This window comes from Anolis sagrei, chromosome 13, assembly GCF_037176765.1.
Source record: "Anolis sagrei isolate rAnoSag1 chromosome 13, rAnoSag1.mat, whole genome shotgun sequence".
Taxonomy (NCBI): domain Eukaryota; kingdom Metazoa; phylum Chordata; class Lepidosauria; order Squamata; family Dactyloidae; genus Anolis; species Anolis sagrei.
The window spans coordinates 17,925,488-17,950,339 of record NC_090033.1 but is presented as its reverse complement, the minus strand read 5'-3'; the positions used below and the strand labels follow the sequence as shown (position 1 = coordinate 17,950,339).

The 24,852-nt window shown below is 42.0% G+C and overlaps 1 pseudogene; it reads left to right on the top strand.

The window, feature by feature from the left end:
• The first annotated feature begins 22,319 nt into the window (after positions 1–22,319).
• The window catches only part of LOC132764672 (uncharacterized), a 50,371-nt pseudogene continuing 47,838 nt past the window's right edge, over positions 22,320–24,852 (top strand).

The window sequence follows — 24,852 nt, the reverse complement described above, 5'->3', positions numbered from 1 at the left end:
GACTATTGCCTTCATCTGTTATAGAACTCCAATATGCCGATGATAACGTAGTCTATAATAGATGTTGTCACTTTGGGAGCCATTGCTGTCCAAGACTATTGCCTTCATCTGTTATAGAACGCCAATATGCCGATGATAACGTAGTATATAATAGATGTTGTCACTTTGGGAGCCATTGCTGTCCAAGACTCTTGCCTTCATCTGTTATAGAACGCCAATATGCCGATGATAACGTAGTCTATAAGAGATGTTGTCACTTTGGGAGCCATTGCTCTCGAAGACTATTGCCTTCATCTGTTATAGAACGCCAATATGCCTTTGATAACGTAGTTTATAACAGATGTTGTCACTTTGGGAGCCATTGCTGTCCAAGACTCTTGTCTTCATCTGTTATAGAACGCCAATGTGCCTTTGATAACGTAGTTTATAACAGATGTTCTCACTTTGGGAGCCATGGCTGTCCAAGACTCTTGCCTTCATCTGTTATAGAACGCCAATGTGCCTTTGATAACGTAGTTTATAACAGATGTTCTCACTTTGGGAGCCATGGCTGTCCAAGACTCTTGCCTTCATCTGTTATAGAACGCCAAAGTGCCTTTGATAACGTAGTTTATAACAGATGTTGTCACTTTGGGAGCCATGGCTGTCCAAGACTCTTGTCTTCATCTGTTATAGAACGCCAATGTGCCTTTGATAACGTAGTTTATAACAGATGTTGTCACTTTGGGAGCCATTGCTGTCCAAGACTCTTGCCTTCATCTGTTATAGAACGCCAATGTGCCTTTGATAACGTAGTTTATAACAGATGTTGTCACTTTGGGAGCCATTGCTGTCCAAGACTCTTGCCTTCATCTGTTATAGAACGCCAATGTGCCTTTGATAACGTAGTTTATAACAGATGTTGTCACTTTGGGAGCCATGGCTGTCCAAGACTCTTGTCTTCATCTGTTATAGAACGCCAATGTGCCTTTGATAACGTAGTTTATAACAGATGTTGTCACTTTGGGAGCCATGGCTGTCCAAGACTCTTGTCTTCATCTGTTATAGAACGCCAATGTGCCTTTGATAACGTAGTTTATAACAGATGTTGTCACTTTGGGAGCCATTGCTGTCCAAGACTCTTGCCTTCATCTGTTATAGAACGCCAATGTGCCTTTGATAACGTAGTTTATAACAGATGTTCTCACTTTGGGAGCCATTGCTGTCCAAGACTCTTGCCTTCATCTGTTATAGAACGCCAATGTGCCTTTGATAACGTAGTTTATAACAGATGTTGTCACTTTGGGAGCCATTGCTGTCCAAGACTCTTGTCTTCATCTGTTATAGAACGCCAATGTGCCTTTGATAACGTAGTTTATAACAGATGTTGTCACTTTGGGAGCCATTGCTGTCCAAGACTCTTGCCTTCATCTGTTATAGAACGCCAAAGTGCCTTTGATAACGTAGTTTATAACAGATGTTGTCACTTTGGGAGCCATGGCTGTCCAAGACTCTTGTCTTCATCTGTTATAGAACGCCAATGTGCCTTTGATAACGTAGTTTATAACAGATGTTGTCACTTTGGGAGCCATTGCTGTCCAAGACTCTTGCCTTCATCTGTTATAGAACGCCAATGTGCCTTTGATAACGTAGTTTATAACAGATGTTGTCACTTTGGGAGCCATTGCTGTCCAAGACTCTTGTCTTCATCTGTTATAGAACGCCAATGTGCCTTTGATAACGTAGTTTATAACAGATGTTGTCACTTTGGGAGCCATTGCTGTCCAAGACTCTTGCCTTCATCTGTTATAGAACGCCAAAGTGCCTTTGATAACGTAGTTTATAACAGATGTTGTCACTTTGGGAGCCATGGCTGTCCAAGACTCTTGTCTTCATCTGTTATAGAACGCCAATGTGCCTTTGATAACGTAGTTTATAACAGATGTTGTCACTTTGGGAGCCATTGCTGTCCAAGACTCTTGCCTTCATCTGTTATAGAACGCCAATGTGCCTTTGATAACGTAGTTTATAACAGATGTTGTCACTTTGGGAGCCATTGCTGTCCAAGACTCTTGCCTTCATCTGTTATAGAACGCCAATGTGCCTTTGATAACGTAGTTTATAACAGATGTTGTCACTTTGGGAGCCATGGCTGTCCAAGACTCTTGTCTTCATCTGTTATAGAACGCCAATGTGCCTTTGATAACGTAGTTTATAACAGATGTTGTCACTTTGGGAGCCATTGCTGTCCAAGACTCTTGCCTTCATCTGTTATAGAACGCCAATGTGCCTTTGATAACGTAGTTTATAACAGATGTTGTCACTTTGGGAGCCATTGCTGTCCAAGACTCTTGCCTTCATCTGTTATAGAACGCCAATGTGCCTTTGATAACGTAGTTTATAACAGATGTTGTCACTTTGGGAGCCATTGCTGTCCAAGACTCTTGTCTTCATCTGTTATAGAACGCCAATGTGCCTTTGATAACGTAGTTTATAACAGATGTTGTCACTTTGGGAGCCATTGCTGTCCAAGACTCTTGTCTTCATCTGTTATAGAACGCCAATGTGCCTTTGATAACGTAGTTTATAACAGATGTTGTCACTTTGGGAGCCATTGCTGTCCAAGACTCTTGCCTTCATCTGTTATAGAACGCCAATGTGCCTTTGATAACGTAGTTTATAACAGATGTTGTCACTTTGGGAGCCATTGCTGTCCAAGACTCTTGTCTTCATCTGTTATAGAACGCCAATGTGCCTTTGATAACGTAGTTTATAACAGATGTTGTCACTTTGGGAGCCACTGCTGTCCAAGACTCTTGCCTTCATCTGTTATAGAACGCCAATGTGCCTTTGATAACGTAGTTTATAACAGATGTTGTCACTTTGGGAGCCATTGCTGTCCAAGACTCTTGCCTTCATCTGTTATAGAACGCCAATGTGCCTTTGATCACGTAGTTTATAACAGATGTTGTCACTTTGGGAGCCATTGCTGTCCAAGACTCTTGCCTTCATCTGTTATAGAACGCCAATGTGCCTTTGATAACGTAGTTTATAACAGATGTTGTCACTTTGGGAGCCATGGCTGTCCAAGACTCTTGCCTTCATCTGTTATAGAACGCCAATGTGTCTTTGATAACGTAGTTTATAACAGATGTTGTCACTTTGGGAGCCACTGCTGTCCAAGACTCTTGCCTTCATCTGTTATAGAACGCCAATGTGCCTTTGATAACGTAGTTTATAACAGATGTTGTCACTTTGGGAGCCATTGCTGTCCAAGACTCTTGCCTTCATCTGTTATAGAACGCCAATATGCCTTTGATAACGTAGTTTATAACAGATGTTGTCACTTTGGGAGCCACTGCTGTCCAAGACTCTTGTCTTCATCTGTTATAGAACGCCAATATGCCTTTGATAACGTAGTTTATAACAGATGTTGTCACTTTGGGAGCCACTGCTGTCCAAGACTCTTGTCTTCATCTGTTATAGAACGCCAATGTGCCTTTGATAACGTAGTTTATAACAGATGTTGTCACTTTGGGAGCCACTGCTGTCCAAGACTCTTGTCTTCATCTGTTATAGAACGCCAATGTGCCTTTGATAACGTAGTTTATAACAGATGTTGTCACTTTGGGGGCCATTGCTGTCCAAGACTCTTGTCTTCATCTGTTATAGAACGCCAATGTGCCTTTGATAACGTAGTTTATAACAGATGTTGTCACTTTGGGAGCCATTGCTGTCCAAGACTCTTGCCTTCATCTGTTATAGAACGCCAATGTGCCTTTGATAACGTAGTTTATAACAGATGTTGTCACTTTGGGAGCCACTGCTGTCCAAGACTCTTGTCTTCATCTGTTATAGAACGCCAATGTGCCTTTGATAACGTAGTTTATAACAGATGTTGTCACTTTGAGAGCCATTGCTGTCCAAGACTCTTGTCTTCATCTGTTATAGAACGCCAATGTGCCTTTGATAACGTAGTTTATAACAGATGTTGTCACTTTGGGAGCCATTGCTGTCCAAGACTCTTGCCTTCATCTGTTATAGAACGCCAATGTGCCTTTGATAACGTAGTTTATAACAGATGTTGTCACTTTGAGAGCCATTGCTGTCCAAGACTCTTGCCTTCATCTGTTATAGAACGCCAATGTGCCTTTGATAACGTAGTTTATAACAGATGTTGTCACTTTGGGAGCCATTGCTGTCCAAGACTCTTGCCTTCATCTGTTATAGAACGCCAATGTGCCTTTGATAACGTAGTTTATAACAGATGTTGTCACTTTGGGAGCCACTGCTGTCCAAGACTCTTGCCTTCATCTGTTATAGAACGCCAATGTGCCTTTGATAACGTAGTTTATAACAGATGTTGTCACTTTGGGAGCCACTGCTGTCCAAGACTCTTGTCTTCATCTGTTATAGAACGCCAATGTGCCTTTGATAACGTAGTTTATAACAGATGTTGTCACTTTGAGAGCCATTGCTGTCCAAGACTCTTGTCTTCATCTGTTATAGAACGCCAATGTGCCTTTGATAACGTAGTTTATAACAGATGTTGTCACTTTGGGAGCCATTGCTGTCCAAGACTCTTGCCTTCATCTGTTATAGAACGCCAATGTGCCTTTGATAACGTAGTTTATAACAGATGTTGTCACTTTGAGAGCCATTGCTGTCCAAGACTCTTGCCTTCATCTGTTATAGAACGCCAATGTGCCTTTGATAACGTAGTTTATAACAGATGTTGTCACTTTGGGAGCCATTACTGTCCAAGACTCTTGTCTTCATCTGTTATAGAACGCCAATGTGCCTTTGATAACGTAGTTTATAACAGATGTTGTCACTTTGAGAGCCATTGCTGTCCAAGACTCTTGCCTTCATCTGTTATAGAACGCCAATGTGCCTTTGATAACGTAGTTTATAACAGATGTTGTCACTTTGGGAGCCATTGCTGTCCAAGACTCTTGTCTTCATCTGCTATAGAACGCCAATGTGCCTTTGATAACGTAGTTTATAACAGATGTTGTCACTTTGGGAGCCATGGCTGTCCAAGACTCTTGCCTTCATCTGTTATAGAACGCCAATGTGCCTTTGATAACGTAGTTTATAACAGATGTTGTCACTTTGGGGGCCATTGCTGTCCAAGACTCTTGCCTTCATCTGTTATAGAACGCCAATGTGCCTTTGATAACGTAGTTTATAACAGATGTTGTCACTTTGGGAGCCATTGCTGTCCAAGACTCTTGCCTTCATCTGTTATAGAACGCCAATGTGCCTTTGATAACGTAGTTTATAACAGATGTTGTCACTTTGGGAGCCATTGCTGTCCAAGACTCTTGCCTTCATCTGTTATAGAACGCCAATGTGCCTTTGATAACGTAGTTTATAACAGATGTTGTCACTTTGGGAGCCATGGCTGTCCAAGACTCTTGTCTTCATCTGTTATAGAACGCCAATGTGCCTTTGATAACGTAGTTTATAACAGATGTTGTCACTTTGGGAGCCATTGCTGTCCAAGACTCTTGTCTTCATCTGTTATAGAACGCCAATGTGCCTTTGATAACGTAGTTTATAACAGATGTTGTCACTTTGGGAGCCATTGCTGTCCAAGACTCTTGCCTTCATCTGTTATAGAACGCCAATGTGCCTTTGATAACGTAGTTTATAACAGATGTTGTCACTTTGGGAGCCACTGCTGTCCAAGACTCTTGTCTTCATCTGTTATAGAACGCCAATGTGCCTTTGATAACGTAGTTTATAACAGATGTTGTCACTTTGGGAGCCATTGCTGTCCAAGACTCTTGTCTTCATCTGTTATAGAACGCCAATGTGCCTTTGATAACGTAGTTTATAACAGATGTTGTCACTTTGGGAGCCATTGCTGTCCAAGACTCTTGTCTTCATCTGTTATAGAACGCCAATGTGCCTTTGATAACGTAGTTTATAACAGATGTTGTCCCTTTGGGAGCCATTGCTGTCCAAGACTCTTGTCTTCATCTGTTATAGAACGCCAATGTGCCTTTGATAACGTAGTTTATAACAGATGTTGTCACTTTGGGAGCCATTGCTGTCCAAGACTCTTGCCTTCATCTGTTAGAGAACGCCAATGTGCCTTTGATAACGTAGTTTATAACAGATGTTGTCACTTTGGGAGCCATTACTGTCCAAGACTCTTGCCTTCATCTGTTATAGAACGCCAATGTGCCTTTGATAACGTAGTTTATAACAGATGTTGTCACTTTGGGAGCCATTACTGTCCAAGACTCTTGCCTTCATCTGTTATAGAACGCCAATGTGCCTTTGATAACGTAGTTTATAACAGATGTTGTCCCTTTGGGAGCCATTACTGTCCAAGACTCTTGTCTTCATCTGTTATAGAACGCCAATGTGCCTTTGATAACGTAGTTTATAACAGATGTTGTCACTTTGGGAGCCACTGCTGTCCAAGACTCTTGTCTTCATCTGTTATAGAACGCCAATGTGCCTTTGATAACGTAGTTTATAACAGATGTTGTCCCTTTGGGAGCCATTACTGTCCAAGACTCTTGCCTTCATCTGTTATAGAACGCCAATGTGCCTTTGATAACGTAGTTTATAACAGATGTTGTCACTTTGGGAGCCACTGCTGTCCAAGACTCTTGTCTTCATCTGTTATAGAACGCCAATGTGCCTTTGATAACGTAGTTTATAACAGATGTTGTCACTTTGGGAGCCACTGCTGTCCAAGACTCTTGCCTTCATCTGTTATAGAACGCCAATGTGCCTTTGATAACGTAGTTTATAACAGATGTTGTCACTTTGGGAGCCACTGCTGTCCAAGACTCTTGTCTTCATCTGTTATAGAACGCCAATGTGCCTTTGATAACGTAGTTTATAACAGATGTTGTCACTTTGGGAGCCATTGCTGTCCAAGACTCTTGCCTTCATCTGTTAGAGAACGCCAATGTGCCTTTGATAACGTAGTTTATAACAGATGTGGTCACTTTGGGAGCCATGGCTGTCCAAGACTCTTGTCTTCATCTGTTATAGAACGCCAATGTGCCTTTGATAACGTAGTTTATAACAGATGTTGTCCCTTTGGGAGCCATTACTGTCCAAGACTCTTGTCTTCATCTGTTATAGAACGCCAATGTGCCTTTGATAACGTAGTTTATAACAGATGTTGTCACTTTGGGAGCCATTGCTGTCCAAGACTCTTGTCTTCATCTGTTATAGAACGCCAATGTGCCTTTGATAACGTAGTTTATAACAGATGTTGTCACTTTGGGAGCCATGGCTGTCCAAGACTCTTGTCTTCATCTGTTATAGAACGCCAATGTGCCTTTGATAACGTAGTTTATAACAGATGTTGTCACTTTGGGAGCCACTGCTGTCCAAGACTCTTGCCTTCATCTGTTATAGAACGCCAATGTGTCTTTGATAACGTAGTTTATAACAGATGTTGTCACTTTGGGAGCCATTGCTGTCCAAGACTCTTGCCTTCATCTGTTATAGAACGCCAATGTGTCTTTGATAACGTAGTTTATAACAGATGTTGTCACTTTGGGAGCCATTGCTGTCCAAGACTCTTGCCTTCATCTGTTATAGAACGCCAATATGCCTTTGATAACGTAGTTTATAACAGATGTTGTCACTTTGGGAGCCATGGCTGTCCAAGACTCTTGCCTTCATCTGTTATAGAACGCCAATGTGCCTTTGATAACGTAGTTTATAACAGATGTTGTCACTTTGGGAGCCACTGCTGTCCAAGACTCTTGCCTTCATCTGTTATAGAACGCCAATATGCCTTTGATAACGTAGTTTATAACAGATGTTGTCACTTTGGGAGCCATTGCTGTCCAAGACTCTTGTCTTCATCTGTTATAGAACGCCAATGTGCCTTTGATAACGTAGTTTATAACAGATGTTGTCCCTTTGGGAGCCATTACTGTCCAAGACTCTTGTCTTCATCTGTTATAGAACGCCAATGTGCCTTTGATAACGTAGTTTATAACAGATGTTGTCACTTTGGGAGCCACTGCTGTCCAAGACTCTTGTCTTCATCTGTTATAGAACGCCAATGTGCCTTTGATAACGTAGTTTATAACAGATGTTGTCCCTTTGGGAGCCATTACTGTCCAAGACTCTTGCCTTCATCTGTTATAGAACGCCAATGTGCCTTTGATAACGTAGTTTATAACAGATGTTGTCACTTTGGGAGCCACTGCTGTCCAAGACTCTTGTCTTCATCTGTTATAGAACGCCAATGTGCCTTTGATAACGTAGTTTATAACAGATGTTGTCACTTTGGGAGCCACTGCTGTCCAAGACTCTTGCCTTCATCTGTTATAGAACGCCAATGTGCCTTTGATAACGTAGTTTATAACAGATGTTGTCACTTTGGGAGCCACTGCTGTCCAAGACTCTTGTCTTCATCTGTTATAGAACGCCAATGTGCCTTTGATAACGTAGTTTATAACAGATGTTGTCACTTTGGGAGCCATTGCTGTCCAAGACTCTTGCCTTCATCTGTTAGAGAACGCCAATGTGCCTTTGATAACGTAGTTTATAACAGATGTGGTCACTTTGGGAGCCATGGCTGTCCAAGACTCTTGTCTTCATCTGTTATAGAACGCCAATGTGCCTTTGATAACGTAGTTTATAACAGATGTTGTCACTTTGGGAGCCATTGCTGTCCAAGACTCTTGTCTTCATCTGTTATAGAACGCCAATGTGCCTTTGATAACGTAGTTTATAACAGATGTTGTCCCTTTGGGAGCCATTACTGTCCAAGACTCTTGTCTTCATCTGTTATAGAACGCCAATGTGCCTTTGATAACGTAGTTTATAACAGATGTTGTCACTTTGGGAGCCACTGCTGTCCAAGACTCTTGTCTTCATCTGTTATAGAACGCCAATGTGCCTTTGATAACGTAGTTTATAACAGATGTTGTCACTTTGGGAGCCATTGCTGTCCAAGACTCTTGTCTTCATCTGTTATAGAACGCCAATGTGCCTTTGATAACGTAGTTTATAACAGATGTTGTCACTTTGGGAGCCATTGCTGTCCAAGACTCTTGTCTTCATCTGTTATAGAACGCCAATGTGCCTTTGATAACGTAGTTTATAACAGATGTTGTCCCTTTGGGAGCCATTGCTGTCCAAGACTCTTGTCTTCATCTGTTATAGAACGCCAATGTGCCTTTGATAACGTAGTTTATAACAGATGTTGTCACTTTGGGAGCCACTGCTGTCCAAGACTCTTGCCTTCATCTGTTATAGAACGCCAATGTGTCTTTGATAACGTAGTTTATAACAGATGTTGTCACTTTGGGAGCCATTGCTGTCCAAGACTCTTGCCTTCATCTGTTATAGAACGCCAATGTGCCTTTGATAACGTAGTTTATAACAGATGTTGTCACTTTGGGAGCCACTGCTGTCCAAGACTCTTGCCTTCATCTGTTATAGAACGCCAATGTGCCTTTGATAACGTAGTTTATAACAGATGTTGTCACTTTGGGAGCCACTGCTGTCCAAGACTCTTGTCTTCATCTGTTATAGAACGCCAATGTGCCTTTGATAACGTAGTTTATAACAGATGTTGTCACTTTGGGAGCCATTGCTGTCCAAGACTCTTGTCTTCATCTGTTATAGAACGCCAATGTGCCTTTGATAACGTAGTTTATAACAGATGTGGTCACTTTGGGAGCCATTGCTGTCCAAGACTCTTGCCTTCATCTGTTATAGAACGCCAATGTGCCTTTGATAACGTAGTTTATAACAGATGTTGTCACTTTGGGAGCCACTGCTGTCCAAGACTCTTGTCTTCATCTGTTATAGAACGCCAATGTGCCTTTGATAACGTAGTTTATAACAGATGTTGTCACTTTGGGAGCCATTGCTGTCCAAGACTCTTGTCTTCATCTGTTATAGAACGCCAATGTGCCTTTGATAACGTACTTTATAACAGATGTTGTCACTTTGGGAGCCATTGCTGTCCAAGACTCTTGCCTTCATCTGTTAGAGAACGCCAATGTGCCTTTGATAACGTAGTTTATAACAGATGTGGTCACTTTGGGAGCCATGGCTGTCCAAGACTCTTGTCTTCATCTGTTATAGAACGCCAATGTGCCTTTGATAACGTAGTTTATAACAGATGTTGTCACTTTGGGAGCCATTGCTGTCCAAGACTCTTGTCTTCATCTGTTATAGAACGCCAATGTGCCTTTGATAACGTAGTTTATAACAGATGTTGTCCCTTTGGGAGCCATTACTGTCCAAGACTCTTGTCTTCATCTGTTATAGAACGCCAATGTGCCTTTGATAACGTAGTTTATAACAGATGTTGTCACTTTGGGAGCCACTGCTGTCCAAGACTCTTGTCTTCATCTGTTATAGAACGCCAATGTGCCTTTGATAACGTAGTTTATAACAGATGTTGTCACTTTGGGAGCCATTGCTGTCCAAGACTCTTGTCTTCATCTGTTATAGAACGCCAATGTGCCTTTGATAACGTAGTTTATAACAGATGTTGTCACTTTGGGAGCCATTGCTGTCCAAGACTCTTGTCTTCATCTGTTATAGAACGCCAATGTGCCTTTGATAACGTAGTTTATAACAGATGTTGTCCCTTTGGGAGCCATTGCTGTCCAAGACTCTTGTCTTCATCTGTTATAGAACGCCAATGTGCCTTTGATAACGTAGTTTATAACAGATGTTGTCACTTTGGGAGCCACTGCTGTCCAAGACTCTTGCCTTCATCTGTTATAGAACGCCAATGTGCCTTTGATAACGTAGTTTATAACAGATGTTGTCACTTTGGGAGCCATTGCTGTCCAAGACTCTTGCCTTCATCTGTTATAGAACGCCAATGTGTCTTTGATAACGTAGTTTATAACAGATGTTGTCACTTTGGGAGCCATTGCTGTCCAAGACTCTTGCCTTCATCTGTTATAGAACGCCAATGTGCCTTTGATAACGTAGTTTATAACAGATGTTGTCACTTTGGGAGCCATTGCTGTCCAAGACTCTTGCCTTCATCTGTTATAGAACGCCAATGTGTCTTTGATAACGTAGTTTATAACAGATGTTGTCACTTTGGGAGCCATTGCTGTCCAAGACTCTTGCCTTCATCTGTTATAGAACGCCAATGTGCCTTTGATAACGTAGTTTATAACAGATGTTGTCACTTTGGGAGCCACTGCTGTCCAAGACTCTTGCCTTCATCTGTTATAGAACGCCAATGTGCCTTTGATAACGTAGTTTATAACAGATGTTGTCACTTTGGGAGCCATTGCTGTCCAAGACTCTTGCCTTCATCTGTTATAGAACGCCAATGTGTCTTTGATAACGTAGTTTATAACAGATGTTGTCACTTTGGGAGCCATTGCTGTCCAAGACTCTTGCCTTCATCTGTTATAGAACGCCAATATGCCTTTGATAACGTAGTTTATAACAGATGTTGTCACTTTGGGAGCCATGGCTGTCCAAGACTCTTGCCTTCATCTGTTATAGAACGCCAATGTGCCTTTGATAACGTAGTTTATAACAGATGTTGTCACTTTGGGAGCCACTGCTGTCCAAGACTCTTGCCTTCATCTGTTATAGAACGCCAATATGCCTTTGATAACGTAGTTTATAACAGATGTTGTCACTTTGGGAGCCATTGCTGTCCAAGACTCTTGTCTTCATCTGTTATAGAACGCCAATGTGCCTTTGATAACGTAGTTTATAACAGATGTTGTCCCTTTGGGAGCCACTGCTGTCCAAGACTCTTGTCTTCATCTGTTATAGAACGCCAATGTGCCTTTGATAACGTAGTTTATAACAGATGTGGTCACTTTGGGAGCCATTGCTGTCCAAGACTCTTGTCTTCATCTGTTATAGAACGCCAATGTGCCTTTGATAACGTAGTTTATAACAGATGTTGTCCCTTTGGGAGCCACTGCTGTCCAAGACTCTTGCCTTCATCTGTTATAGAACGCCAATGTGCCTTTGATAACGTAGTTTATAACAGACGTTGTCACTTTGGGAGCCATTGCTGTCCAAGACTCTTGTCTTCATCTGTTATAGAACGCCAATGTGCCTTTGATAACGTAGTTTATAACAGATGTTGTCCCTTTGGGAGCCATTACTGTCCAAGACTCTTGCCTTCATCTGTTATAGAACGCCAATGTGCCTTTGATAACGTAGTTTATAACAGATGTTGTCACTTTGGGAGCCACTGCTGTCCAAGACTCTTGTCTTCATCTGTTATAGAACGCCAATGTGCCTTTGATAACGTAGTTTATAACAGATGTTGTCACTTTGGGAGCCACTGCTGTCCAAGACTCTTGTCTTCATCTGTTATAAAACGCCAATGTGCCTTTGATAACGTAGTTTATAACAGATGTTGTCACTTTGGGAGCCATTGCTGTCCAAGACTCTTGCCTTCATCTGTTAGAGAACGCCAATGTGCCTTTGATAACGTAGTTTATAACAGATGTGGTCACTTTGGGAGCCATGGCTGTCCAAGACTCTTGTCTTCATCTGTTATAGAACGCCAATGTGCCTTTGATAACGTAGTTTATAACAGATGTTGTCACTTTGGGAGCCATTGCTGTCCAAGACTCTTGCCTTCATCTGTTAGAGAACGCCAATGTGCCTTTGATAACGTAGTTTATAACAGATGTGGTCACTTTGGGAGCCATGGCTGTCCAAGACTCTTGTCTTCATCTGTTATAGAACGCCAATATGCCTTTGATAACGTAGTTTATAACAGATGTTGTCCCTTTGGGAGCCATTACTGTCCAAGACTCTTGTCTTCATCTGTTATAGAACGCCAATGTGCCTTTGATAACGTAGTTTATAACAGATGTTGTCACTTTGGGAGCCACTGCTGTCCAAGACTCTTGTCTTCATCTGTTATAGAACGCCAATGTGCCTTTGATAACGTAGTTTATAACAGATGTTGTCACTTTGGGAGCCATTGCTGTCCAAGACTCTTGTCTTCATCTGTTATAGAACGCCAATGTGCCTTTGATAACGTAGTTTATAACAGATGTTGTCACTTTGGGAGCCATTGCTGTCCAAGACTCTTGTCTTCATCTGTTATAGAACGCCAATGTGCCTTTGATAACGTAGTTTATAACAGATGTTGTCCCTTTGGGAGCCATTGCTGTCCAAGACTCTTGTCTTCATCTGTTATAGAACGCCAATGTGCCTTTGATAACGTAGTTTATAACAGATGTTGTCACTTTGGGAGCCACTGCTGTCCAAGACTCTTGCCTTCATCTGTTATAGAACGCCAATGTGTCTTTGATAACGTAGTTTATAACAGATGTTGTCACTTTGGGAGCCATTGCTGTCCAAGACTCTTGCCTTCATCTGTTATAGAACGCCAATGTGTCTTTGATAACGTAGTTTATAACAGATGTTGTCACTTTGGGAGCCATTGCTGTCCAAGACTCTTGCCTTCATCTGTTATAGAACGCCAATATGCCTTTGATAACGTAGTTTATAACAGATGTTGTCACTTTGGGAGCCATGGCTGTCCAAGACTCTTGCCTTCATCTGTTATAGAACGCCAATGTGCCTTTGATAACGTAGTTTATAACAGATGTTGTCACTTTGGGAGCCACTGCTGTCCAAGACTCTTGTCTTCATCTGTTATAGAACGCCAATATGCCTTTGATAACGTAGTTTATAACAGATGTTGTCACTTTGGGAGCCATTGCTGTCCAAGACTCTTGTCTTCATCTGTTATAGAACGCCAATGTGCCTTTGATAACGTAGTTTATAACAGATGTTGTCACTTTGGGAGCCATTGCTGTCCAAGACTCTTGCCTTCATCTGTTATAGAACGCCAATGTGCCTTTGATAACGTAGTTTATAACAGATGTTGTCACTTTGGGAGCCATGGCTGTCCAAGACTCTTGCCTTCATCTGTTATAGAACGCCAATATGCCTTTGATAACGTAGTTTATAACAGATGTTGTCACTTTGGGAGCCATGGCTGTCCAAGACTCTTGTCTTCATCTGTTATAGAACGCCAATGTGCCTTTGATAACGTAGTTTATAACAGATGTTGTCACTTTGGGAGCCACTGCTGTCCAAGACTCTTGCCTTCATCTGTTATAGAACGCCAATATGCCTTTGATAACGTAGTTTATAACAGATGTTGTCACTTTGGGAGCCACTGCTGTCCAAGACTCTTGTCTTCATCTGTTATAGAACGCCAATGTGCCTTTGATAACGTAGTTTATAACAGATGTTGTCACTTTGGGAGCCACTGCTGTCCAAGACTCTTGCCTTCATCTGTTATAGAACGCCAATGTGCCTTTGATAACGTAGTTTATAACAGATGTTGTCACTTTGAGAGCCACTGCTGTCCAAGACTCTTGCCTTCATCTGTTATAGAACGCCAATGTGCCTTTGATAACGTAGTTTATAACAGATGTTGTCACTTTGAGAGCCACTGCTGTCCAAGACTCTTGTCTTCATCTGTTATAGAACGCCAATGTGCCTTTGATAACGTAGTTTATAACAGATGTTGTCACTTTGAGAGCCACTGCTGTCCAAGACTCTTGCCTTCATCTGTTATAGAACGCCAATGTGCCTTTGATAACGTAGTTTATAACAGATGTTGTCACTTTGGGAGCCACTGCTGTCCAAGACTCTTGTCTTCATCTGTTATAGAACGCCAATGTGCCTTTGATAACGTAGTTTATAACAGATGTTGTCACTTTGGGAGCCATGGCTGTCCAAGACTCTTGCCTTCATCTGTTATAGAACGCCAATGTGTCTTTGATAACGTAGTTTATAACAGATGTTGTCACTTTGGGAGCCACTGCTGTCCAAGACTCTTGCCTTCATCTGTTATAGAACGCCAATGTGCCTTTGATAACGTAGTTTATAACAGATGTTGTCACTTTGGGAGCCATTGCTGTCCAAGACTCTTGTCTTCATCTGTTATAGAACGCCAATGTGCCTTTGATAACGTAGTTTATAACAGACGTTGTCACTTTGGGAGCCATTGCTGTCCAAGACTCTTGTCTTCATCTGTTATAGAACGCCAATGTGCCTTTGATAACGTAGTTTATAACAGACGTTGTCACTTTGGGAGCCATTGCTGTCCAAGACTCTTGTCTTCATCTGTTATAGAACGCCAATGTGCCTTTGATAACGTAGTTTATAACAGATGTTGTCACTTTGAGAGCCACTGCTGTCCAAGACTCTTGTCTTCATCTGTTATAGAACGCCAATGTGCCTTTGATAACGTAGTTTATAACAGATGTTGTCACTTTGAGAGCCACTGCTGTCCAAGACTCTTGCCTTCATCTGTTATAGAACGCCAATGTGCCTTTGATAACGTAGTTTATAACAGATGTTGTCACTTTGGGAGCCACTGCTGTCCAAGACTCTTGTCTTCATCTGTTATAGAACGCCAATGTGCCTTTGATAACGTAGTTTATAACAGATGTTGTCACTTTGGGAGCCATGGCTGTCCAAGACTCTTGCCTTCATCTGTTATAGAACGCCAATGTGTCTTTGATAACGTAGTTTATAACAGATGTTGTCACTTTGGGAGCCACTGCTGTCCAAGACTCTTGCCTTCATCTGTTATAGAACGCCAATGTGCCTTTGATAACGTAGTTTATAACAGATGTTGTCACTTTGGGAGCCATTGCTGTCCAAGACTCTTGTCTTCATCTGTTATAGAACGCCAATGTGCCTTTGATAACGTAGTTTATAACAGACGTTGTCACTTTGGGAGCCATTGCTGTCCAAGACTCTTGTCTTCATCTGTTATAGAACGCCAATGTGCCTTTGATAACGTAGTTTATAACAGATGTTGTCACTTTGGGAGCCACTGCTGTCCAAGACTCTTGCCTTCATCTGTTATAGAACGCCAATATGCCTTTGATAACGTAGTTTATAACAGATGTTGTCACTTTGGGAGCCACTGCTGTCCAAGACTCTTGCCTTCATCTGTTATAGAACGCCAATATGCCTTTGATAACGTAGTTTATAACAGATGTTGTCACTTTGGGAGCCATTGCTGTCCAAGACTCTTGTCTTCATCTGTTATAGAACGCCAATGTGCCTTTGATAACGTAGTTTATAACAGATGTTGTCACTTTGGGAGCCATTGCTGTCCAAGACTCTTGCCTTCATCTGTTATAGAACGCCAATATGCCTTTGATAACGTAGTTTATAACAGATGTTGTCACTTTGGGAGCCACTGCTGTCCAAGACTCTTGCCTTCATCTGTTATAGAACGCCAATGTGCCTTTGATAACGTAGTTTATAACAGATGTTGTCACTTTGGGAGCCATTGCTGTCCAAGACTCTTGCCTTCATCTGTTATAGAACGCCAATATGCCTTTGATAACGTAGTTTATAACAGATGTTGTCACTTTGGGAGCCATTGCTGTCCAAGACTCTTGCCTTCATCTGTTATAGAACGCCAATGTGCCTTTGATAACGTAGTTTATAACAGATGTTGTCACTTTGGGAGCCACTGCTGTCCAAGACTCTTGCCTTCATCTGTTATAGAACGCCAATATGCCTTTGATAACGTAGTTTATAACAGATGTTGTCACTTTGGGAGCCACTGCTGTCCAAGACTCTTGCCTTCATCTGTTATAGAACGCCAATATGCCTTTGATAACGTAGTTTATAACAGATGTTGTCACTTTGGGAGCCATTGCTGTCCAAGACTCTTGCCTTCATCTGTTATAGAACGCCAATGTGCCTTTGATAACGTAGTTTATAACAGATGTTGTCACTTTGGGAGCCATTGCTGTCCAAGACTCTTGTCTTCATCTGTTATAGAACGCCAATGTGCCTTTGATAACGTAGTTTATAATAGATGTTGTCACTTTGGGAGCCATTGCTGTCCAAGACTCTTGTCTTCATCTGTTATAGAACGCCAATGTGCCTTTGATAACGTAGTTTATAACAGATGTTGTCACTTTGGGAGCCACTGCTGTCCAAGACTCTTGTCTTCATCTGTTATAGAACGCCAATGTGCCTTTGATAACGTAGTTTATAACAGATGTTGTCACTTTGGGAGCCATTGCTGTCCAAGACTCTTGTCTTCATCTGTTATAGAACGCCAATGTGCCTTTGATAACGTAGTTTATAACAGATGTTGTCACTTTGGGAGCCATTGCTGTCCAAGACTCTTGTCTTCATCTGTTATAGAACGCCAATGTGCCTTTGATAACGTAGTTTATAATAGATGTTGTCACTTTGGGAGCCATTGCTGTCCAAGACTCTTGCCTTCATCTGTTATAGAACGCCAATGTGCCTTTGATAACGTAGTTTATAACAGATGTTGTCACTTTGGGAGCCACTGCTGTCCAAGACTCTTGCCTTCATCTGTTATAGAACGCCAATATGCCTTTGATAACGTAGTTTATAACAGATGTTGTCACTTTGAGAGCCACTGCTGTCCAAGACTCTTGCCTTCATCTGTTATAGAACGCCAATGTGCCTTTGATAACGTAGTTTATAACAGATGTTGTCACTTTGGGAGCCATGGCTGTCCAAGACTCTTGTCTTCATCTGTTATAGAACGCCAATGTGCCTTTGATAACGTAGTTTATAACAGATGTTGTCACTTTGGGAGCCATTGCTGTCCAAGACTCTTGCCTTCATCTGTTATAGAACGCCAATGTGCCTTTGATAACGTAGTTTATAACAGATGTTGTCACTTTGGGAGCCATTGCTGTCCAAGACTCTTGCCTTCATCTGTTATAGAACGCCAATGTGCCTTTGATAACGTAGTTTATAACAGATGTTGTCACTTTGGGAGCCATTGCTGTCCAAGACTCTTGCCTTCATCTGTTATAGAACGCCAATGTGCCTTTGATAACGTAGTTTATAACAGATGTTGTCACTTTGGGAGCCATTGCTGTCCAAGACTCTTGTCTTCATCTGTTATAGAACGCCAATGTGCCTTTGATAACGTAGTTTATAATAGATGTTGTCACTTTGGGAGCCATTGCTGTCCAAGACTCTTGCCTTCATCTGTTATAGAACGCCAATGTGCCTTTGATAACGTAGTTTATAACAGATGTTGTCACTTTGGGAGCCACTGCTGTCCAAGACTCTTGCCTTCATCTGTTATAGAACGCCAATATGCCTTTGATAACGTAGTTTATAACAGATGTTGTCACTTTGAGAGCCACTGCTGTCCAAGACTCTTGCCTTCATCTGTTATAGAACGCCAATGTGCCTTTGATAACGTAGTTTATAACAGATGTTGTCACTTTGGGAGCCATGGCTGTCCAAGACTCTTGCCTTCATCTGTTATAGAACGCCAATGTGCCTTTGATAACGTAGTTTATAACAGATGTTGTCACTTTGGGAGCCATGGCTGTCCAAGACTCTTGCCTTCATCTGTTATAGAACGCCAATATGCCTTTGATAACGTAGTTTATAACAGATGTTGTCACTTTGGGAGCCATGGCTGTCCAAGACTCTTGCCTTCATCTGTTATAGAACGCCAATGTGCCTTTGATAACGTAGTTTATAACAGATGTTGTCACTTTGGGAGCCACTGCTGTCCAAGACTCTTGCCTTCATCTGTTATAGAACGCCAATATGCCTTTGATAACGTAGTTTATAACAGATGTTGTCACTTTGGGAGCCATGGCTGTCCAAGACTCTTGCCTTCATCTGTTATAGAACGCCAATATGCCTTTGATAACGTAGTTTATAACAGATGTTGTCACTTTGGGAGCCACTGCTGTCCAAGACTCTTGCCTTCATCTGTTATAGAACGCCAATATGCCTTTGATAACGTAGTTTATAACAGATGTTGTCACTTTGAGAGCCATTGCTGTCCAAGACTCTTGCCTTCATCTGTTATAGAACGCCAATGTGCCTTTGATAACGTAGTTTATAACAGATGTTGTCACTTTGGGAGCCATGGCTGTCCAAGACTCTTGCCTTCATCTGTTATAGAACGCCAATATGCCTTTGATAACGTAGTTTATAACAGATGTTGTCACTTTGGGAGCCATGGCTGTCCAAGACTCTTGCCTTCATCTGTTATAGAACGCCAATGTGCCTTTGATAACGTAGTTTATAACAGATGTTGTCACTTTGAGAGCCACTGCTGTCCAAGACTCTTGCCTTCATCTGTTATAGAACGCCAATATGCCTTTGATAACGTAGTTTATAACAGATGTTGTCACTTTGGGAGCCATTGCTGTCCAAGACTCTTGTCTTCATCTGTTATAGAACGCCAATGTGCCTTTGATAACGTAGTTTATAACAGATGTTGTCACTTTGGGAGCCATTGCTGTCCAAGACTCTTGTCTTCATCTGTTATAGAACGCCAATGTGCCTTTGATAACGTAGTTTATAACAGATGTTGTCACTTTGGGAGCCATTGCTGTCCAAGACTCTTGTCTTCATCTGTTATAGAACGCCAATATGCCTTTGATAACGTAGTTTATAACAGATGTTGTCACTTTGGGAGCCATTGCTGTCCAAGACTCTTGCCTTCATCTGTTATAGAACGCCAATGTGCCTTTGATAACGTAGTTTATAACAGATGTTGTCACTTTGGGAGCCATTGCTGTCCAAGACTCTTGTCTTCATCTGTTATAGAACGCCAATGTGCCTTTGATAACGTAGTTTATAACAGATGTTGTCACTTTGGGAGTCATTGCTGTCCAAGACTCTTGCCTTCATCTGTTATAGAACGCCAATGTGCCTTTGATAACGTAGTTTATAACAGATGTTGTCACTTTGGGAGCCATGGCTGTCCAAGACTCTTGTCTTCATCTGTTATAGAACGCCAATGTGCCTTTGATAACGTAGTTTATAACAGATGTTGTCACTTTGGGAGCCATTGCTGTCCAAGACTCTTGCCTTCATCTGTTATAGAACGCCAATGTGCCTTTGATAACGTAGTTTATAACAGATGTTGTCACTTTGGGAGCCATTGCTGTCCAAGACTCTTGCCTTCATCTGTTATAGAACGCCAATGTGCCTTTGATAACGTAGTTTATAACAGATGTTGTCACTTTGGGAGCCATTGCTGTCCAAGACTCTTGCCTTCATCTGTTATAGAACGCCAATGTGCCTTTGATAACGTAGTTTATAACAGATGTTGTCACTTTGGGAGCCATTGCTGTCCAAGACTCTTGCCTTCATCTGTTATAGAACGCCAATGTGCCTTTGATAACGTAGTTTATAACAGATGTTGTCACTTTGGGAGCCATGGCTGTCCAAGACTCTTGCCTTCATCTGTTATAGAACGCCAATGTGCCTTTGATAACGTAGTTTATAACAGATGTTGTCACTTTGGGAGCCATTGCTGTCCAAGACTCTTGCCTTCATCTGTTATAGAACGCCAATGTGCCTTTGATAACGTAGTTTATAACAGATGTTGTCACTTTGGGAGCCATTGCTGTCCAAGACTCTTGCCTTCATCTGTTATAGAACGCCAATGTGCCTTTGATAACGTAGTTTATAACAGATGTTGTCACTTTGGGAGCCATTGCTGTCCAAGACTCTTGCCTTCATCTGTTATAGAACGCCAATGTGCCTTTGATAACGTAGTTTATAACAGATGTTGTCACTTTGGGAGCCATTGCTGTCCAAGACTCTTGCCTTCATCTGTTATAGAACGCCAATGTGCCTTTGATAACGTAGTTTATAACAGATGTTGTCACTTTGGGAGCCATTGCTGTCCAAGACTCTTGCCTTCATCTGTTATAGAACGCCAATGTGCCTTTGATAACGTAGTTTATAACAGATGTTGTCACTTTGGGAGCCATTGCTGTCCAAGACTCTTGCCTTCATCTGTTATAGAACGCCAATGTGCCTTTGATAACGTAGTTTATAACAGATGTTGTCACTTTGGGAGCCATGGCTGTCCAAGACTCTTGCCTTCATCTGTTATAGAACGCCAATGTGCCTTTGATAACGTAGTTTATAACAGATGTTGTCACTTTGGGAGCCATTGCTGTCCAAGACTCTTGCCTTCATCTGTTATAGAACGCCAATGTGCCTTTGATAACGTAGTTTATAACAGATGTTGTCACTTTGGGAGCCATTGCTGTCCAAGACTCTTGCCTTCATCTGTTATAGAACGCCAATGTGCCTTTGATAACGTAGTTTATAACAGATGTTGTCACTTTGGGAGCCATTGCTGTCCAAGACTCTTGTCTTCATCTGTTAGAGAACGCCAATGTGCCTTTGATAACGTAGTTTATAACAGATGTTGTCACTTTGGGAGCCATTGCTGTCCAAGACTCTTGTCTTCATCTGTTAGAGAACGCCAATGTGCCTTTGATAACGTAGTTTATAACAGATGTTGTCACTTTGGGAGCCATTGCTGTCCAAGACTCTTGTCTTCATCTGTTATAGAACGCCAATGTGCCTTTGATAACGTAGTTTATAACAGATGTTGTCACTTTGGGAGCCACTGCTGTCCAAGACTCTTGCCTTCATCTGTTATAGAACGCCAATATGCCGATGATAACGTAGTCTATAATAGATGTTGTCACTTTGGGAGCCATTGCTGTCCAAGACTCTTGCCTTCGTCTGTTATAGAACGCCAATATGCCGATGATAACGTAGTCTATAATAGATGTTGTCACTTTGGGAGCCATTGCTGTCCAAGACTCTTGCCTTCGTCTGTTATAGAACGCCAATATGCTGATGATAACGTAGTCTATAACTGATGTTGTCACTTTGGGAGCCATTGCTGTCCAAGACTCTTGCCTTCATCTGTTATAGAACGCCAATATGCCGATGATAACGTAGTCTATAATAGATGTTGTCACTTTGGGAGCGATTGCTGTCCAAGACTCTTGCCTTCATCTGTTATAGAACGCCAATATGCCGATGATAACGTAGTCTATAACAGATGTTGTCACTTTGGGAGCCATTGCTGTCCAAGACTCTTGCCTTCATCTGTTATAGAACGCCAATATGCCGATGATAACGTAGTCTATAACAGATGTTGTCACTTTGGGAGCCATTGCTGTCCAAGACTATTGCCTTCATCTGTTATAGAACGCCAATATGCCGATGATAACGTAGTCTATAACAGATGTTGTCACTTTGGGAGCCATTGCTGTCCAAGACTCTTGCCTTCATCTGTTATAGAATGCCAATATGCCGATGATAACGTAGTCTATAACAGATGTTGTCACTTTGGGAGCCATTGCTGTCCAAGACTATTGCCTTCATCTGTTATAGAACGCCAATATGCCGATGATAACGTAGTCTATATCTTACCCTTCAATGTGAAGAATGCATCCCTCTGAGCATGTGAAGAGTGTCTTCCCTCGCTTTCCCTTTGCGTTCCATAGAATCGAGCATCACAATGGGTTCTCATTCCGGAGCAAACCTCGGACAATATGAGACGTCTCGTGCTGGCCTTGGTCCTGGGGGTGAGCGGTAAGCAAGGGGCGTCCGCACGGCGGACTTAAAGTGGTTTAGGCCCCGTTTCCACAGTTCAAACTGCCATGAAGAAGGGAGTGAGAAAGAAAGAAAGAAAGAAAGAAAGAGAGGAAAGAAAGGAGAGAGGAAGGCGATGATGAAAGAGAAGGCAGAGGGAAAGAAAAAGAGTAGAAATGGAAAGAAAAGAAGGAGGAAGAAGACGAGGAAGAGAGAAAGAAAAGAATGAAGGATAGGAAAAAAGGGAGAAAAGAAAAGAAAGAAGGAAAGAAGAGAAAGGAAGGATAGGATAGGGAAGGAGGGAGGGAAGCAGCAAGAAAGGAAGGTAGGAAAGAAAGAGATAGGAAAGAGAAGGAAGGAGGAAGAAAGAAAGAAGAGGGGTAAGAAGGGAGGAAGGAAAACAAGAGGGGAGAAAGGAAAGAGAGGGAGGGAGGGAAAGGAGTTAAGGAAGGAAGGAAAGAAAGAAAAGACAGAAGGGAGGGAGGAAAAAGAAGGGAAGGAAGGAAAGAAAGAAATAAAGAAAGAAAGGACAGAAGGGAGGGAGGAAAAAGGAGGGAAGGAAGGAAAGAAAGAAAGAAAGGACAGAAGGGAGGGAGGAAAAAGGAGGGAAGGAAAGAAAGAAAGAAAGAAAGAAAGACAAAAAGAAAAGACAGAAGGGAGGGAGGAAAAAGGAGGGAAGGAAGGAAGGAAGGAAGGAAAGAATGAAAAGAAAGAAGAAAGGGAAGAAGGAGGGAGGGAGGAAATCAGAAAGGAAAGGAGAAGAAAGATAGGAAAGGGAGGGAGGAAAAAAGAGACAAGGAAGGAAGGAAGGAAAGAAAGAAAGAGAGAGAGAGAAAAGAAAGAAGAGAGGGAAGAAGGAGGAATGGAGGAAAACAGGGAGAAAGAAAGGAAAGGGAGGGAGCAAAAAGGAGGTAAGGAAGGAAAGAAAGAAAGAAAAGACAGAAGGGAGGGAGGAAAAAGGAGGTAAGAAAGGAAGGAAGGAAAGAAAAGAAAGAAAAAAGGGAAGAAGGGAGGAAATCAGAAAGGGAGAAGAAAGATAGGAAAGGGAGGGAGGGAGAAAAAGGAGGGAAGGAAGGAAAGAAAGAAAGAAAGAAAGAAAGAAAGAAAAGAAAGAAGAGAGGGAAGAAGGAATGATAGGATAGGAAAAGAGGGGGAGAAGGGGGAAGAAAGAAAGGTAGGAAAGAAAGAGATAGGAAAGAGAGAAGGAAGAAAAAGGAGAGAAGGAAGGAGGAAGAAAGAAAGAAAGAAAGAAGAGGGGTAAGAAGGGAGGAAGGAAAACAAGAGGGGAGAAAGGAAAGAGGGAGGGAGGGAAAGGAGTTAAGGAAGGAAGGAAAGAAAGAAAAGACAGAAGGGAGGGAGGAAAAAGGAGGTAAGGAAGGAAGGAAGGAAGGAAGGAAAGAAGGAAAAGAAAGAAAAGACAGAAGGGAGGGAAGAAAAAGGTAAGGAAGGAAGGAATAAAAGACAGAAGAAAGGGAAGAAGGAGGGAGGGAGGAAATCAGAAAGGAGAGGAGAAGAAAGAGACAAGGAAGGAAAGAAAGAAAGAAAGAGAGAGAGAAAAAAGAAAGAAGAGAGGGAAGAAGGAGGAAAACAGGGAGAAAGAAAGGAAAGGGAGGGAGCAAAAAGGAGGTAAGGAAGGAAAGAAAGAAAAAAAAAGAAAGAAAGGAGAGAGGGAAGGAGGAGGAAGGGAGGAAAACAGAAAGGGAAAAAGAAAGGAAAGAGAGAAGGAGGGAGGGAAATTAGTTAAGGGAGGAGGAAAAAGGAGGTAAGAAAGAAAGGAAGAAAGGACAGGAAGAAAAAAGAGGGAAGAAAGAGGGAGGGAAGAAAACAGGAAGGGAGAAAGAAAGGAAAGAGAGGGGAAGGAGGAAAATAAAGGAAGGAAGGAAAGAAAGAAAAGAATAAGAAAGCGAAGAAGGAGGGAGGGAGGAAAACAGGGAAAAAAGGCAGGAAAGAGAGAAGGAGAGAGGGAGGAAGAAGGAGGTAAGGAAGAAGGGAGGAAGGAGAAATATAGAAAGAAAGGAAAGGGAGGGAGAGTGGGAAAGGAGTTACGGAAGGAGGAAAGTAGGAAGGAAGGGAAGAAAGGAGGGAAGAAAGAAAGAAAGAAAAGAAAGGGAAGAAGGAGGGAGGAAGGAAAACAGGAAGAGAGAAAGAAAGAGGGAGAGAGGAAAAGGAAGTAAGGAAGGAGGAAGGAAGGAAAAGTATAAGAAAACAGAAACGTAGAAAGGGTGGGAAAGGAGTTAAGGAAGTAGGAAAGAAGGAAGGAAGGAGTAAGAAAAGAAAAAGAAAGAAAAGAGAGGGAAGAAGGAGGGAGGAAAGGAGAGAGGGAGGGAGGAAAATAAAGGAAGGAAGGAAGGAAGGAAAAGGAAAAGAAAGCGAAGAAGGAGGGAGGGAGGAAAACAGGAAGGGAAAAAGAAAGGTAGGAAACAGAGAAGGAGGGAGGGAGGAAAAGGAGGTAAGGAAGAAGGGAGGAAGGAGATAGATACTAGAGAGAGAGAG